Consider the following 15,868-nt stretch of genomic DNA (forward strand, 5'->3'; position numbering starts at 1 on the left):
TCCGCCCACTAATCATTTCGGCCCTCCCTCAAATTATTCGCTTGAACCCGGGCCTCCAGGATCAGAGGTGAGGATATTGCCATTGCATCAAAATAACCCTTACCTCAATTTGTTTTCCCAGTTAACCTGTTCAGGAAGTTATTGCACACCAATGGAGCTTGAACCCGAACCTCCTGGTTGAGAGGTAGGGACACCACCACCGTGCCTCAAGAGACTCTACCCAATGTGTTGAAGCTACTTTTTAATCAAGCTGACCAGAGATGTTATTACACACTTCTGGAGCAGGTAGGACCTGAACCCGGGTCTCTCTATCCACAGCTACGGACAGTACCACTGAGGGCCAAACTTCTGTATTATAACTGATTCCCAATTATGTTATTCACCTGACATCTATCATTTTCTGCTTCCTCTTACTCTCTCTTTCTTTCTTCATCCGGGGTGGGGTCTGGATTTGTTTCCATGACCATTCCCCCTCATAGAAATGTACAGGTCATTCTGCTATAACGCACGTTTCGTCAGCACGAATTGGCTATATCGCGATTGACCAATTGTGGACTTTGTTTGGATAACACGAACTTTCTCCTGAACGGGTGTAGCGCTTTTCTATAGTGACCTTCTACAGCGCGATTTTCTATAGTGGTTTCTCGTAGCATGCGGAATGACCTTACCTTGGCTGTATCTGAACTTTCTCCTCTTCAAAGATTGGAATTAGCCCTCTCCCAGTTAGTTATTCTCCCCCTGTATTTCCCCTTGTCCACAGCCAACCTAAACAATGTGATAGAACATAGAACATTACAGTGCAGTACAGGCCCTTTGGCCCTCAATGTTGCACCGAGCTGTGAAACCAATCTGAAGCCCATCTATCCTACACTATTCCATTTTCATCCATATATTTGTACAATGACCATTTAAATGCCCTTAAAGTCGGTGAGTCTACTACTATTGCAGGCAGGGCATTCGACACCCTTACTACTCTCTGAGTAAAGAACCTACCTCTGACATCCATCCTATATCTATCACCCCCTCAATTTAAAGCTATGTCCCATTGTGCTAGCCATCAGCATCGGCGGAAAAAGGCTGTCACTGTCCACCCTATCTAATCCTTTGAGCATCTTGTATGTCTCTATTAAGTCACCTCTTAACCTTCTTCTCTCTAATGAAAACAGCCTGAAGTCTCTCAGGCTTTGCTCATAAGACCTTCCCTCCATACCAGGCAATATCCTGATAAATCTCCTCCACACCCTTTCCAGTGCTTCCATGTCCTCCCTATAATGCAGCGACCAGAACTGTATGCAATACTCCAAGTGCAGCCGCACCAGAGGTTTGTACAGCTGTAACATGACCTCATGGCTCCGAAACTCAATCCCTCTATCAATAAAAGGTCACACACCATATGCCTTCTTAACAACCCTATCAACCTGGGTGGCAAGTTTCAGGGATCTATGCACATGGACACAGAGATCTCTCTGCTTATCATCACTACCAAGAATCTTACCATTAGCCCTGAACTCTGTATTTCTGTTACTCCTTCCAAAGTGAATCACCTGCATTAAACTCCATTTGCCACCTCTTAGTCCAGCTCTGCAACTTATCTGTGTCCCTCTGTCACCTGCAACATCCTTCCACATTATCCATAAGTCCTCCAACTTTAGTGTCATCTGCAAATTTACTAAGCCATCCTTCTACACCCTCATCTAGGTCATTTATAAAAATGACAAACAGCAGTGGCCCCAAAATGAATCCTTGCAGTACCCCACTAGTAACTGAATATTTCCCAGCTCGCCAATTTCTGATCCAAACCACTAAATCACCCTCAATCCCATGCCTCTGTGTTTTCTGCAATAGCCTACTGTGGGGAACCTTATCAAACGCTTTACTGAAATCTATATACACCACATCAACCGCTTTATTCTCAGCCATATGTTTGGTCACCTTCTCAAAGAACTCAATAAGGTTTGTGAGGCACGACCTACCTTTCACAAAACCGTGTTAACTCTCCCTAATCAACTTATTCCTTTCTAGATGATTATAAATCCTAACTCTTATAATGCATTCCAGTACTTTACCCACAATAGAAGTAAGGCTCACAATCTGTAGTAACCAAAGTTGTCTACTCCCTTTTTGAACAAGGGGACAATATTTGTTATCCTCCAGTCTTTTGGCACTGTTCCTAGAGACAATGACAACATAATGATCAAAGCCAAAGGCTCTGCAATCTCCTCCCTAGCTTTGCAGACCATCCTGCCCAGGGAACTTATCTTTTTTCACACTTTCCAGAATTGCTAACACCTCCTCCTTATGAACCTTCATCTTCGTCTAGTCTAATAGCCTGCATCTCAGTATTCTTCGCTGACAACATTGTCTTTTTCCTGTGCGAATACTGACAAAAAAAATTCATTTAATGGCTTTCCTGTCTCTTCAGGCTCCATGCCCAACTTCCCATTACTGTCTTTGACTGGCCCTAATCTTACTCTAGTCATTCTTTTATTCCTGACATACCTATAGAAAGCCTTAGGGTTTTTCTTGATCCTACCTCCCAAAGACTTCTCATGTCCTCTCCTGGCTCCTCTTAGCTCTCTCTTTTGGCCTTTCCTGGCTAACTTGTAACTCTCAAGCATCCTAACTGAGCCTTCATGTCTCATCTTTACATAAGCCTCCTTCTTCCTCTTGACAAGAGCTTCAACTTCTTTAGTAAACCAGGATTCCCTTACTCAATCACTTCCTCCCTGCCTAGCAGGTACATACTTATCAAGGACATGCAGTAGCTGTTCCTTGAACAAGCTCCACATTTCAATTATGCCATCCCCTGCAGGTTCCTTCCCCATCCTATACATTCTAAATCTTGCCTAATTGCATCATAATTGCCTTTCCCCCAGCTATAACTCTTGCCGTGTGGTATATGTCTATCCCTTTCCATCGTTAACATGCATGTAACTGAATTGTGGTCACTATCACCAAAGTGCTCACCTGCCACCAAATCTAATACCTGGCCTGGTTCATTACCCAGTACTAAATCCAGTATGGCCTCACCTCTTGTCGGCCTAGCTACAGGAAACCCTCCTGTATACGTTGGACAAAAGCCGACCTATCAAAAGTATTCGAACTATAGTGTTTCCAGTCAATATTTGGAAAGTTAAAGGCCCCATAACAACCATCCTGTTACTTTCTCTCCTATCTAGAATCATCTGAATAATTATTCCCTGTTGATATTTGATCCATTTTTCCCACCTTGTGCCCCAGGACTAAATGCAGCAATGCCTCTTTTCATGTCAGACTGGAAACATACTGCTGGAGACAATTATCCTGAACACTCTCTAGACTTCTGATTCTTTCTTCCCTTTACCTGTACATCACTTCTAAACTAGTCTATATTCACATAATTAAAGTTCACCATTATAACTATTCTACAACTTTAATATGGGCACTTAGCAGTCATTTTTCTGCAAATGTGTTCTTCAATTTTTCTCACAGTAGTTTGTGGCCTGTAGACCACATCCAGAAATGTAATGGTACATCTACTATGTCTTATCTCCCAACTAAAGCGATTCTGTCCTTGAATCTCTGGGTCATCTTCTCTGTTCAGATCTATATCTGCACTGCCACTCCTCCTCTGATCTTTCTTTCCTAAAAGCAATGCATTCAGAAATATTTAGTGCCATATCCTTGCTCTTTTTGTTTGATCATGCCTCTGTTATCATCACAACACCATGTGTCCAGGTGATGTTTCATAGAACACCTTCTGCCCACAAAAACGACCCTGAGCTTCCAGTTACCTACCCCTTCAACAAACCACCTGGTTCCCTGGCCACTCTCTCTGTCTCAGGCTTGCCGCAGTGCTCCTGCAAAGCTCAGTGGTAGTTGGAAGAACAACACTTCATTTTCTGCTTGGGGACCCTGCAGCCATCAGGACTCAATATCGAGTTCAATAAGTTTTTAGGGCTTGAATTCTCCCATGTCCCAGACCCCACCCCACACATGTGATCACATAGTATGCTATTACACACAACTCGTTGTCAGCCACTAACAGTCCCTACTAATAGCTAATCACCTTCCTAGCCAGATTATTATCCACTCTTGCATCTGTCCAACTATTCTTCTGTCACTTTGGGCTCTTTTCCCACCCATCGTTTATCCCTTACCCCTACCCCATCTCTCCCCTACCCCATCTTTTCCCCACCTCCCCCCCCACCACCCTGTCTTCTGCACAAAAACAAAGACATTTTCCAAACTACCATCAGTTCTGAAGAAATGTTAACTCTCATTTCTCTTCTCAGGAGCTTTTCCAGCAAAATGTTTATATTTCTGAGTGGCTATCTATTCCTGCAGCCAAGATGAGAGTGGTGCTGGAACAGCACAGCAGGTCAGGTAGCATCCAAGGAGTAGGAAAACCGACATTTTGGGCAAAAGCCCTTCATCAGGAATTCCTGATGAAGGGCTTTTGCCTGAAGCATCAATTTTCCTGCTCCTCAGATGCTGCCTGACCTGCTGTGCTTTTCCAGCACCACTCTCATCTTGACTCTAATCTCCAGCATCTGCAGTACCCACTTCTGCCTCACTTTTCCTCATCAAATTTATTTGCCACGCTCCATACATTCAAGTACAATACAGTATCCATAATTTAACCCAAATAAAAGAATGATCCAACTTTCAGAGCCATAGAATCTTCAGACATTCAAGAGGCACAAGACATAGGCCATACTTTACAGGCAAATTCTATTAAATTTTTTATCTTCCATCTTGAAATGTGGATATTACTGACAAGGCCAGCATTTAGTGCCTAACCCCAATCTGCCTTTGAACTGAGTGGCTTGCTAAATGATTTCAGAAGGCAGTTTAGATCACTCACATAGCTGTGGAGATGGAGTTACATGTTGGCTAGACTCGGTAAGATCAGTAGTTTCCTTCCCTGTTGGCCATTTGTGAATCAGTTAGGCTTTTGCCACAATCATGGTTACAATGACTGATTTCCAAATTCCTTCAACAATTCTCTTTAAATTCAACCTGCTGGCATGGTGGGAGTTGAATGGTCATCCCTGGAGCATGACCTTTAGTCCTTGGATTAATAGTCCAATGTCGTTACCATTATGTCATTGTGTTCTATAAGAGAGTTACTACAGCACACACATTTGTGAGGAAATATATTTAAACAAAATGTAACTGCAAATTGTATGAAATATATAAATGCGAGAAATTTTCTAATATATTTATTTCACTTTAAGTTTTCTTTTAACTTCAATAAACATAAGGTAAATGTGCCATAGTTTCTGAATCATAATTAATTGTTTTATTTCACCTGTGTATAATTAATGCATTGATGTAAATTAAATTCCACTTTATTAAATTATTATAACAATAATATCCCTTCAGTGAGATGATACCTACAAGCTCTTCTTCACTGTATCTTAAACTTTGATCAGAAATCTCCTTTTCCAGACAGAGTCTACAAGTCAGCAGAAAAAGGGTGGGTTAGGGAGCTGGAGTGCTCTAAGATAACACTAACTGGCTCATACAGCACCACACCAGGCAATTGGAAAACTACAAAAAGAAACAGAATGGCACTCCACTGAAGACCAAATCAATCATGGACTTGCAAGGCGATGGGGATGGGCACGAATGAAGTCTTGATACTTGTTGCAACCCTCATCCCTCCCAGTATTGTTATTTGTTCTTTCACTCTCTCCTTCCATGAAGCTGTTCACAACAGACAGTTGTTACATGCTAAGAATGTGCAATGTCTTGGTTTCACAGCACAAGGACTGGGATCCAGTTGATGCGATACAGAGCCATCTGGGTCCTGTGAGCCATGGTTTACCACCTTAGTGTTATTACATTCCTATGATTCTGACTCCACCTTATTAGTTCCTACTTGAGAGTTATTTGTTTTTCTCAATTTTCTGTTTTCCTAGTTGGTGTTGCTTCCTGCTTCTCACATCTAAGCTGAGTTCAGTTAAGTAGAACGAGCAAATCATTCCAGGAAAGTTGGTTCTGGGTCCACTCAGGTGCAACCTGTGCAATCTGTACAGACCCCATTTCCCCCAGGATATGCACCAATATTTCAGGAATCAAAAGTGCTGCCTTCCACATTATTTTTCAATTATTCATTCATCTGCTCTGTCATCCCCTTTTAACACTCATTTGCACCTAGTAGCATCAGTAATCAACAGAATATTATCTTGCTGTAATGTTCTATGTTCTGTGATATCCTTTGGGGTGGCACAGTGGCTCAGTGATTAGCACTGCTGCCTCACAGCACCAGGGACATGTGTTTGGTTCCACCCTCTGGTGACTTGTGGAGTTTGCACATTCTCCCCATGTCTGTGTGGGTTTCTCTGGTTTCTTCCCACAGTTCAAAGGTGTGCAGGTAATGTGGATTAGCCATGGGGTTTACAAGGATAGGACAGGGACTGGGTCTGGGTGGGATGCTCTTCAAAGGGTCAATGTGGACTCAATGGGCTGAATGGCCTGCTTCCACATTGTAGGGACTCTACGAAAACTGGTGGAGGAAGAAACCAGAGCCAGTCTTTACATGGAATAGGTTTATTCACAAATGCAACATTACAGGTATATATTTCCTGACACCACTCCTCTTTTATGTAAGTGTTTAGTTAATTACAGCAGTGCATATGAATAATCAATGTCTTCCACCTATAGGTAGATACTGAAGCAATTGACCGATTTCCTTCTTGCTTTTAATTAAAATTTAACATTTAATATACACAAACAATATTTCAAGCAAACAAAAGAATTATTTTGCATATTATGCGTAGGATTTCATTATAAGATGCTTTCTTCTAAGACCCCAAATAATTTTTTGTGGAAGTGCTGTTTTTTGTTAAACAACCATAACTGGTGACTCGCGTCAGCCCATTTGATCATGGAACATTTCCTTTGTCGTCAACAGTTCTTTCAAAACAGCAAGGCCAACTTGGAACCTCTTGTTGTACAGTGGTACATTGTCCTACAAACAATGCTGTAGAAAAATGATCTTCATCGTGCCCTTTGTACAGAATGTCCCCTAAAAGATTTGACAAATAGAATCCCCTTTCCAATGCTTCTGCCAGAGCCAGCCTTTTCACAACCAAAGTATTTTTAATAACCATTTTGCTTTCTTAGCACATGAGCTGACAGACACAATTTTCCATTTTCGGCCATCAAAAGTGTTATGAAACTAGCAGTGCTCAGAAGCCCATCAGCAAGACTGGCACATGAAAATCATTCAAAATAGCTAATTCTTTGGATCACCCAAGTATGGAAATCTGAATACACATTTATCCATTTATCATTTCAGAATCCTTTTGTTTGTGTTTGAAAAGTGCTCGGCATTAGGGTGTTTCATCTTAATACTTCATTACAGTACATCAAAAAACTGACATCTGATCTTATGAAAACTGAAAGAATGAGAAAGTTTATCGCCTTAAATGTTGTCCTTAAACATTTAGACTAAAATGTAATTTTGATAGAACACATTTGCTGCATACTAGAATATGGTCATTACGATAAGATAATTATGAACATTTGCCTTAACATCAGCGAATCTGTATAAACAAGACGCCAAGTGATAACATTCATGGCTGTTCCTTTCTGAAATTAATAAACAATCTTTAATTCTGACCTCAGAACAAAATTCAGTATCAATGAACTTCTCTCCCGAATTATTGTCCTTCACTATTATCTGTCTAGTTCAGAACATGCAGTCTTTTGTTAACTTTTTGTGTTTGTGACAATACAGCCTTTGTAAAGTGGTGCATGAAGATAGTTTGCTTATAATAGTACAGCAGAGTAGCCTGCCATGGCTCTTGAAGAGCTGATGTTCTACTCTCCTGGATTATTAGAATCCAGTTGGCCTGGCTTATAGGTGTCAGTGTTATGTTGTAACAGTGATGCTATTAGTAAATGAAGGGGATGATTAAAATTAAACTAAACTGTCTGTAAGAGTTTTTTTATTCCAGACCACCAAAGAGTATGATCTCCAGGACGAACCATGAGAGAGGCTTACAGGTCTGTAGTCCACAAGGGACTCCCTGAGCTGTCTCAAATAGGTACTTTAACAATTTGGCATTGTGAGCAGGGTTCCAACAAGGGCTATGTTTGAGTGAAACTGGAAAACAGGAGCTTCACTTGAGACCAACGGGCCCACAAGGTAAGATTACACCTTGATTGCTCTTTGTCTGTATCATTGTGTGTGGCTTCCCCCATTTCACTCTCCCAGTACCCTGATGGAACCCAAAATGAGGTTGTTTAAATACGTACTAAAAACAGAATCTGTCAGGGTTTTAGAATGTCGAGAATTCTTTGCAAAAATAATTAGTCTTGTTGTTCGTTGTTCCGTTGTTACCTTCTAAAATGTGTGTGTATGTGTGAAAGAGAGAGAGAGACAGACAGACAGGTAGACAGACAGATTATTCCCTGCAGCTTGCAGAAAGTTTAACCCTTTGAGATTCGGTTTGGATGCACATTTGCTTGTTGGTGAGTGAATGTTTGTGTTTTGTGTCAGTGTTTTGTGCTTTGTGGGGTTGGAGCTCCTGTAGATCAATAGTTTGTGAAGGTTTAAAGTAAGTAGGATAAATATAGATATGACCCTAGATAAGACGAATGTCCCTTGACAGAAATAATAAGTCTGTAACCGAACTATGAGAAACAACTAAGGAAAATATTGACCACAGCTGCTCAACAGAATAAGGATTGGCCTCTAGGAGGCACACATGATTTAAATCAACTCATTAAAATTGAACAAGGGATTTAGGGAAAAAGAAAGGGAAGTTAGCAGAAAGAAGCCATAACAGTGTGGAAAAAGGATAGCTCAGGGAAAAATGGGAAAAATCCATGCAATCATCATGGAGACAAAGCTTTAAAATTAGAAATTAATCCATTAACTGAGGAAGGATCTGAACTAAATTGGACAGAACTAAAACGCAAATGTGAAACACATGATTTAGAAGCAGAATTGGAATTGGCTAGGGAGAAAATAAAAAAAAGGACAAAGACTGTTCCTTACCCTCCCCTCTCCCAAAGACCCATTACTAAAGAATTCAGATCCATCTGCGGATGAGAAATGGGACACTGATTTGGAGGAAGAAATATTTTACGCCTCCCATCCTGTCAGCTGACCTTTTCTGGGTACCCCCCTCAAAACTCACCCACCGTATGGCCAAGGCAAACACGCTTCAAAATGTCGACTGAACTCCCCTCCCTCCTCTGATAACGAACATGTCAAGGCCCTTGCCCTTCCCCCAACTGTTCAGCTTATTAAGGATTCAGCTTACCACGAACCCATAGCCCACCGCTCTAGGAGCCAATTAAAATTAAAGAGTGGAAGGAACACTGAAGAGACTCCTTTGATTCCCACTGCCCCTATACTAATAAATCCCGAAGACATCGATGATTTGCAATCTAAGTCTCGGGACCTTAATATCAATCCTTGCACTCGCCCTGATGTGGGAGGGCCAGAGAAATTTCCCGAATTGAAGAGCTCCGAACCTACAGGCCCTGAATCCAGGGCAAGCCCAATTTGTGGATCTTTATCAACCATGGAAACCTCATGAACTCTCAAGCATTATCAATAAGGCTCCAGATTATGGAAAGAATCCTGAGGGGTTTGTTAATTGTGTTAATAGGACTAGGACCATTTATAATGCAGCCTCCCAAGACCTACTTCACCTCATAGAAAACCCCTTTCTCCTGAAAAATGAGCTGAGTTGTTAGAAATTTTACAATGTAATAATCATACCCGGCTTGTAGTCCAGCACCAGGCCGAACCTAACAGATTGGATTGGATTATTACCTGTCTCCGCCAAGCAGTTCGTCGTGCAGTTGATGTGGGTAAAGTCTTAGCATGTAAACCTAGGTCTGGCGAAGGGGCTGATGAGTTCCTTACCCGTTTTAAGGAATGCTCTGGTGCCTACTCCGGTGACGCTAACTATCCACAAGGGCGATCACCCCAATTTAATGCCCTATGTATGACCATCTTACCTGATCAGGTACAGAAGGCTATTAAAACCCACAACATCCACTGGCAAGATGCCGAGGTTGCACAATTCAGCCGAGAGGTTTGTTATTTCTGGGAACTAAAGGATTCCAACAGTAAAGCTACCATCGGCAAGGTCAAGACAGAAGTTGCCCAAAGTACAGGGGCTAAAACTAAACCCAGGATTCAAAATAGACCTTTCCATCTGCAAGGTCAGCCAGGCTGTCAAATGGAACCCTCATACGATCATCCAGTATAGCAGGACAATAGGACTAGTACCGTGTATTCACAACATCCCAATGGACCTTGGGGTCCTCCTATGTGTCATCCCCAACAGTCCATGATGCCCCTTACTCCCCATATATTCTCTCACTACTCTTCACTGCCTCCCCCACCCCCTAGAGTACCCCAAGAATCTTACATTTGTTTCAATTGTAATCAACCAGGCTATTGGTCCAAGAACTGTCCTTTCCCAAAGCAGCCCCCTGTTGATCGCCGGAGTGGAAGCAGCTGGCAACCTCTTGGTTACCCTCTCCAGGTTGTCCCTTTTACAGCACAAAACCCTTTTCCATCCTTGACACCTGTGCAACAACTGTTCTCACTCAGCAATATGGCTTCTCTTAGATTAGATTAGATTACTTACAGTGTGGAAACAGGCCCTTCGGCCCAACAAGTCCACACCGACCCGCCGAAGCGTTTACCACCCAAACCCATACTCCTACATTTACCCCTTCACCTAACACCATGGGCAATTTAGCATGGCCAATTCACCTAACCTGCACATTTTTGGATTGTGGGAGGAAACCCACGCAGACACGGGGAGAATGTGCAAACTCCACACAGAGAGTCGCCTGAGGCGGGAATTGAACCCGGGTCTCTGGCGCTGTGAGGCAGCAGTGCTAACCACTGTGCCACCGTGCCGCCCACATTGGCGCCCTGTTGCAGTTTATTCTACTAAGTTTGACCCTGTTGTTCAGGTAGTATGCCTTCCTGCACCAGATTCTCCCCACCATCCAAACTATAGTAGTGGCTGCCTCTAATATAACTTTACATCAAAATGTAGAAGTCTGTACCTCCCATTCTGTGGTGTCCTTGCTTGCCTCTAAACGTAATCAACACCTCATTACAGCTCGTCTCAGTCGCTATGAGATTTCATTACTTAAATACTGCTTTAACATTAACCCCGCTACATTCCTGCAGGAAGAACCTCTTGAATTGCCTGAACCTCCCCACAGTTGTGTTCTCATAAATGGTCTTCTTACTAAACCATGTCTTGATCTTACGGATCAGGGTCTTGTTAACCCTGACCTTACACTTTATGTCAATGGTTCTTCTTCTATCTCTCCAGAGGGCACATGCATGTCAGGATATGGGATTGTCACTTTGTCCCATACAATAGAAGCTTATTCTGTCTACCCACTCTGTTCTTCCCAGCAAACTGAACTCCATGCAGTCACCCATGCCTGTATACTTGCTGAAGGAAAGTCAGCTGATATCTATACTGATTCCCACTAGACTTTTGGATGTGCCCATGATTTTGGTCAAATCTGGCAGCAACGTGGCTTCCTTACCTCATCAGGCACCCCTATCCTCAATGCTGCCTATGTCGCTAATCTCCTCATTGCTTCCCTTTCAAGTGGCAATTATCAAACGTTCTGCCCACTCCTCTGATGCTTCTGTTGTCACTAAAGGCAACAACGCCGCTGACACAGCTGCTAAGAAAGCAGCTTTTGAACAAAACAACATGCATACTCAAATGATGAATAGGAAACCAAAGAAAGACTCTCCTATTTCCTCTTCTGAAACCCCAACCATGCCTGACCTGGAACAAATACGGGCCCATCAGGGGGACACCTCTGATGAAGAAAACAAAAATGGATGAGCCATGGTTGTATGTAAATAGTTACAATAAGCTTTGGGTTACACCAGTAGGACAGACATGTCTGTCCAACTCATTTCCACCTATTCTAGTAGACTATGTTCATACACATATGCATGTAGGTAAGGAGGGAATGGTGGACAGGACTCTCCAAACTTAGTGGAATCCCCACCTGCAAGAAAAAGCAAAAGAAGCCGCTGCAAATTACCTAATTTGTCAAAAGCATAATCCCAGGAAAGGAGTGAAGTGTCCACGGGGTGGAACTCCCTTGCCAAGTGCACCTTTTGATACTATCCAGTTAGATTGTATCGAGTTACCTAGATGCCATTGTTATAAGTATTACTTAATAAATGATTGAAGCTTATCCCTGTACTGACTGCACAGCAACAACTACTTGTATAACTCTGTTAAGGGAAATCATACCCAGATTTGGAATGCTAGTAACGGTCTCTTCCGATAATAGCCCCCACTTCTGTGCGGAGCTAAACAAGGCATGATGCAAGAATTTGAATATGAATCAAAAATTCCATTGTGCCAACCATCCCTGAGCAGCGGGAATTGTAGAAAGAGCCAATGGTACCTTAAAAGGTCAACTAAGCAAGTTGGTAGAGGAAATGGGCCTTAATTGGCAGCAAGTACTCCCAATTGCCCTTTTTAATATGAGAACCATGACACTGAAAAAGACAGGATTCTCGGTGGCTGAACTGATATATGGAAAGCCCCTGAGGATTCCCTGATCTGCACCATTAACTGCCCAACACCCTATTGATGTGCATGTCGTGGCAGGAGAAGTGCACAGATACCTGATTAAGTATTACAGTCTTGTCATCAACAGGTCAAAGAAGCCTATTGAGTCCCAGGGAAGGAAGAAGAAAGACATTAACCCTGGTGACTACATACTATTGAAAGACTGTAATCGTGAAAAATTGGGCCTCCGCTGGAAAGGTCCTTATCAAGTTTTTTTGACAACTGAAACTGCAGTAAAGGTAGAAGGACATTCAACATGGTCTACAAAGAACATTGCAAGCTTGTATCCCCCTCACAGTGTTAGTATTAGTATTGATACAGGCATCTAATGAAAACACGACACAAGTACGTGCGCCCAAATGTAACCAACCCGTCTGTGATATCTCAGACCGGCTAAAACTCCAACGTGACTGTATAAATGAAACCTGCACTAATACCATTGGAAGTCATGAATGCAGCTGCCCAGCTGAAACTCATTTAAACTACTCACATTGTGTTAACACTTCTATGCCAGTCACAATTCCATAACCTCATCTGCTCCGTCAACCGAAAACTTACTTTGAAATGTTTGTCTGTTCCTCTCTCAAAATGAACCAAACAGATTGCAGTATTGAGTGCATAGTACCAAAATCACCAAACCCTAAGATACCTATTGCCATGAGACTGACCACCTATGCTTTCTCGAAGGAATTCTCTCCTACCCGACTTACTGCCACTGGCAGAAATACCTTTACACGTTTCCTGTATTCAGTAGCTACTATAATCAACAAGACAAACTGGAAAAATGAAAAAAAGACTAAAAATACAATGCACTCCCAACCCTCCTTCTGTTGCTAATGGTTTCTTTATTCAAGCTAAACCCCCTAATCCATGTGTTATCTGCTGACTCTCCCATCAATCTGATGTACAGTGCGTAAATAGGACTCACCCACTTATGCAATCCATCATTTGTGATGGAAAACCCCATTCAGCAGAAGAAGCGTGTTGCTGTGTGAAGTCCACAAACAAACCTAAAGGATTCAACGTTAACGGTGTTCCGCTGTTAGAATGGTGCGTTGAAAGACTTTCTGGTACCCACAACATGGGGCAAGTGAAATGAAAACGATATAAAAATATTATCAAAGATACTGGTCGTACTCCTACTCTCCATCCGTTAATACAATTGGACAACTGAACGTTTGATAGCACCCACTGTTTACAAGATTCAGCTCTCATTCTGAGTGGACTAGTCATTCACACACGGAAGTGCACCCTAGAAACTCCTTTTAGCCTTCATTGACTATGTGAAAACAAAGCCGACCCATATTTACCCAATGACTGGTACGAACGTTGTGCCTTAGTGCGCACCTTACTACTTTTTACCCTCCACCATGAAGTACCTGAAGTAGGTGATGAATGAAATGCCCAACAACATGTGAATCAGTACAAAACAAAAAATAGAGAAAAAACAAAACGAGACTTACACAACTTCTTCCATCAACAAACCTGGTGGTCCAGATTGCTGGGAGGCCTTATTCCTGGCTGGGTTGTTGAGATGGCCCTAGATCAGATAAGTGACTTTGCATTTGACATCGAAAAACTTGCCAACTGAACTGTCCACACTCTGAAGCTGGTGAACAGAAAGTTACAGGAGGCCTAGATGATGACGCTTCAGAATCAGCTAGTGTTAGATTTCTTCTTTGCTAAAGAAGGAGGCACTTGTTCAGTCATTGGCCAACAATGTTGCACATACATCGATGATTTCTCAAAGGATATTTCGGACGACACAGATGTTATCAACAAAACGGGTCAAGACACAGGGAAGGTACCTGCCCCACCATCGTCCAATTCACGTGGATGGAGTTTTACTTGCTGGCTATCGTCACTGTGTGGATGGATCATGTGAGACGTATTGATAATCCTTGGTCTCATCCTAGGAATATACATTGTCGTCCACTTATGCATGAAATGGACCGTACATTGCTTTTCACCTAAGCCAAAGAGGAATCTGGTTAATCGACCCTTGTCTATCCCTGTATCTCCATGCCTGAACTCCCATGCTGAAATCCAGAACCTTCAGACGAGGTTATAGAACACATATTATAGAACACATTTGCTGCATACTAGAATATGGTCATTACGATAAGATAATTATGAACATTTGCCTTAACATCAGCGAATCTGTATAAACAAGACGCCAAGTGATAACATTCATGGCTGTTCCTTTCTGAAATTAATAAATAATCTTTCATTCTGACCTCGAAACGAAATTTGCAATCAATTAACTTCTCTTCTGAATTATTGTCCTTCACTATTATCTGTCTAGTTCAGAACATGCAGTCTTTTGTTAACTTTTTGTGTTTGTGACCACGCAGCCTTTGTAAAGTGGTGCATAAAGATAGTTTGTTTATAATAGTACAGCAGAGTAGCCTGCCATGGCTCTTGAAGAGCTGATGTTCTACTCTCCTGGATTATTAGAATCCAGTTGGCCTGGCTTATAGGTGTCAGTGTTATGTTGTAACAGTGATGCTATTAGTAAATGAAGGGGATGATTAAAATTAAGCTAAACTCTCTTGTTAGAGTTTTATTATTCCAGACCACCAAAGAGTACAATCTCTGGGACGAATCATGAGAGTGGCTTACAGGTCTGAGTCCACAAGGGATTCCCTGAGCTGCCTCATATCTGTACTTTAACAAGGACATCTTGAAAGATGTCCATATTGCAGAGGAGGTGGTGCTGGGTGTCTTCAAACACATAAAAGTGGAGAAACCCCCAGGACCTGATCAGGTGTACCATAGAACTCTGTGGGAAGCTAAGGGAGTGATTGCTGGGCCTCTTGCTGAGATATTTGCATCACCGATAGTCAAAGGTGAGGTGCTGGAAGACTGGAGGTTGGCTAATGTGGTGCCACTACTTAAGAAAGGTGGCAAGGAAAAGCCAGGGAACTATAGACTGGTGAGCCTGACGTCACTGTGGGCAAGTTGTTGGAGGGAATCCTGAGGGACACGATGTACATGTATTTGAAAAGGCAAGGACTGATTAGGGATAGTCAGCATGGCTTTGTGCATGGGAAATTATGTCTCACAAACTTGATTGAGTTTTTTGAAGAAGTAACAGAGGATTGATGAGGGCACGTGGATGTGATCTATATGGACTTCAGTAAGGCGTTTGACAAAGTTCCCGTAGGAGACCAGTTAGCAAGATTAGATTTCATGAAATATAGGGAGAACTAGCTATTTGGATACAGAACTGGCTCAAACGTAGAAGACAGAGGGTGATGGTGAAGAGTTGCTTTTCA

At 42.3% G+C, this 15,868-nt stretch overlaps 1 long non-coding RNA gene across 2 annotated transcripts; it reads left to right on the forward strand.

The window, feature by feature from the left end:
* The first annotated feature begins 34 nt into the window (after positions 1-34).
* LOC140454503 (uncharacterized) lies at positions 35-14,821 on the forward strand. Of its 2 annotated transcripts, none has more exons than XR_011952703.1 (3): positions 35-285; positions 7,934-8,140; positions 12,679-14,821. It is a non-coding gene; the product is annotated as an uncharacterized lncRNA (long non-coding RNA). The 2 variants fall into 2 exon arrangements; XR_011952704.1 differs by having other exon boundaries at positions 7,950-8,140.
* Positions 14,822-15,868: the final 1,047 nt, after the last annotated feature.

This window comes from Chiloscyllium punctatum, chromosome 29, assembly GCF_047496795.1.
Source record: "Chiloscyllium punctatum isolate Juve2018m chromosome 29, sChiPun1.3, whole genome shotgun sequence".
NCBI lineage: Eukaryota > Metazoa > Chordata > Chondrichthyes > Orectolobiformes > Hemiscylliidae > Chiloscyllium > Chiloscyllium punctatum.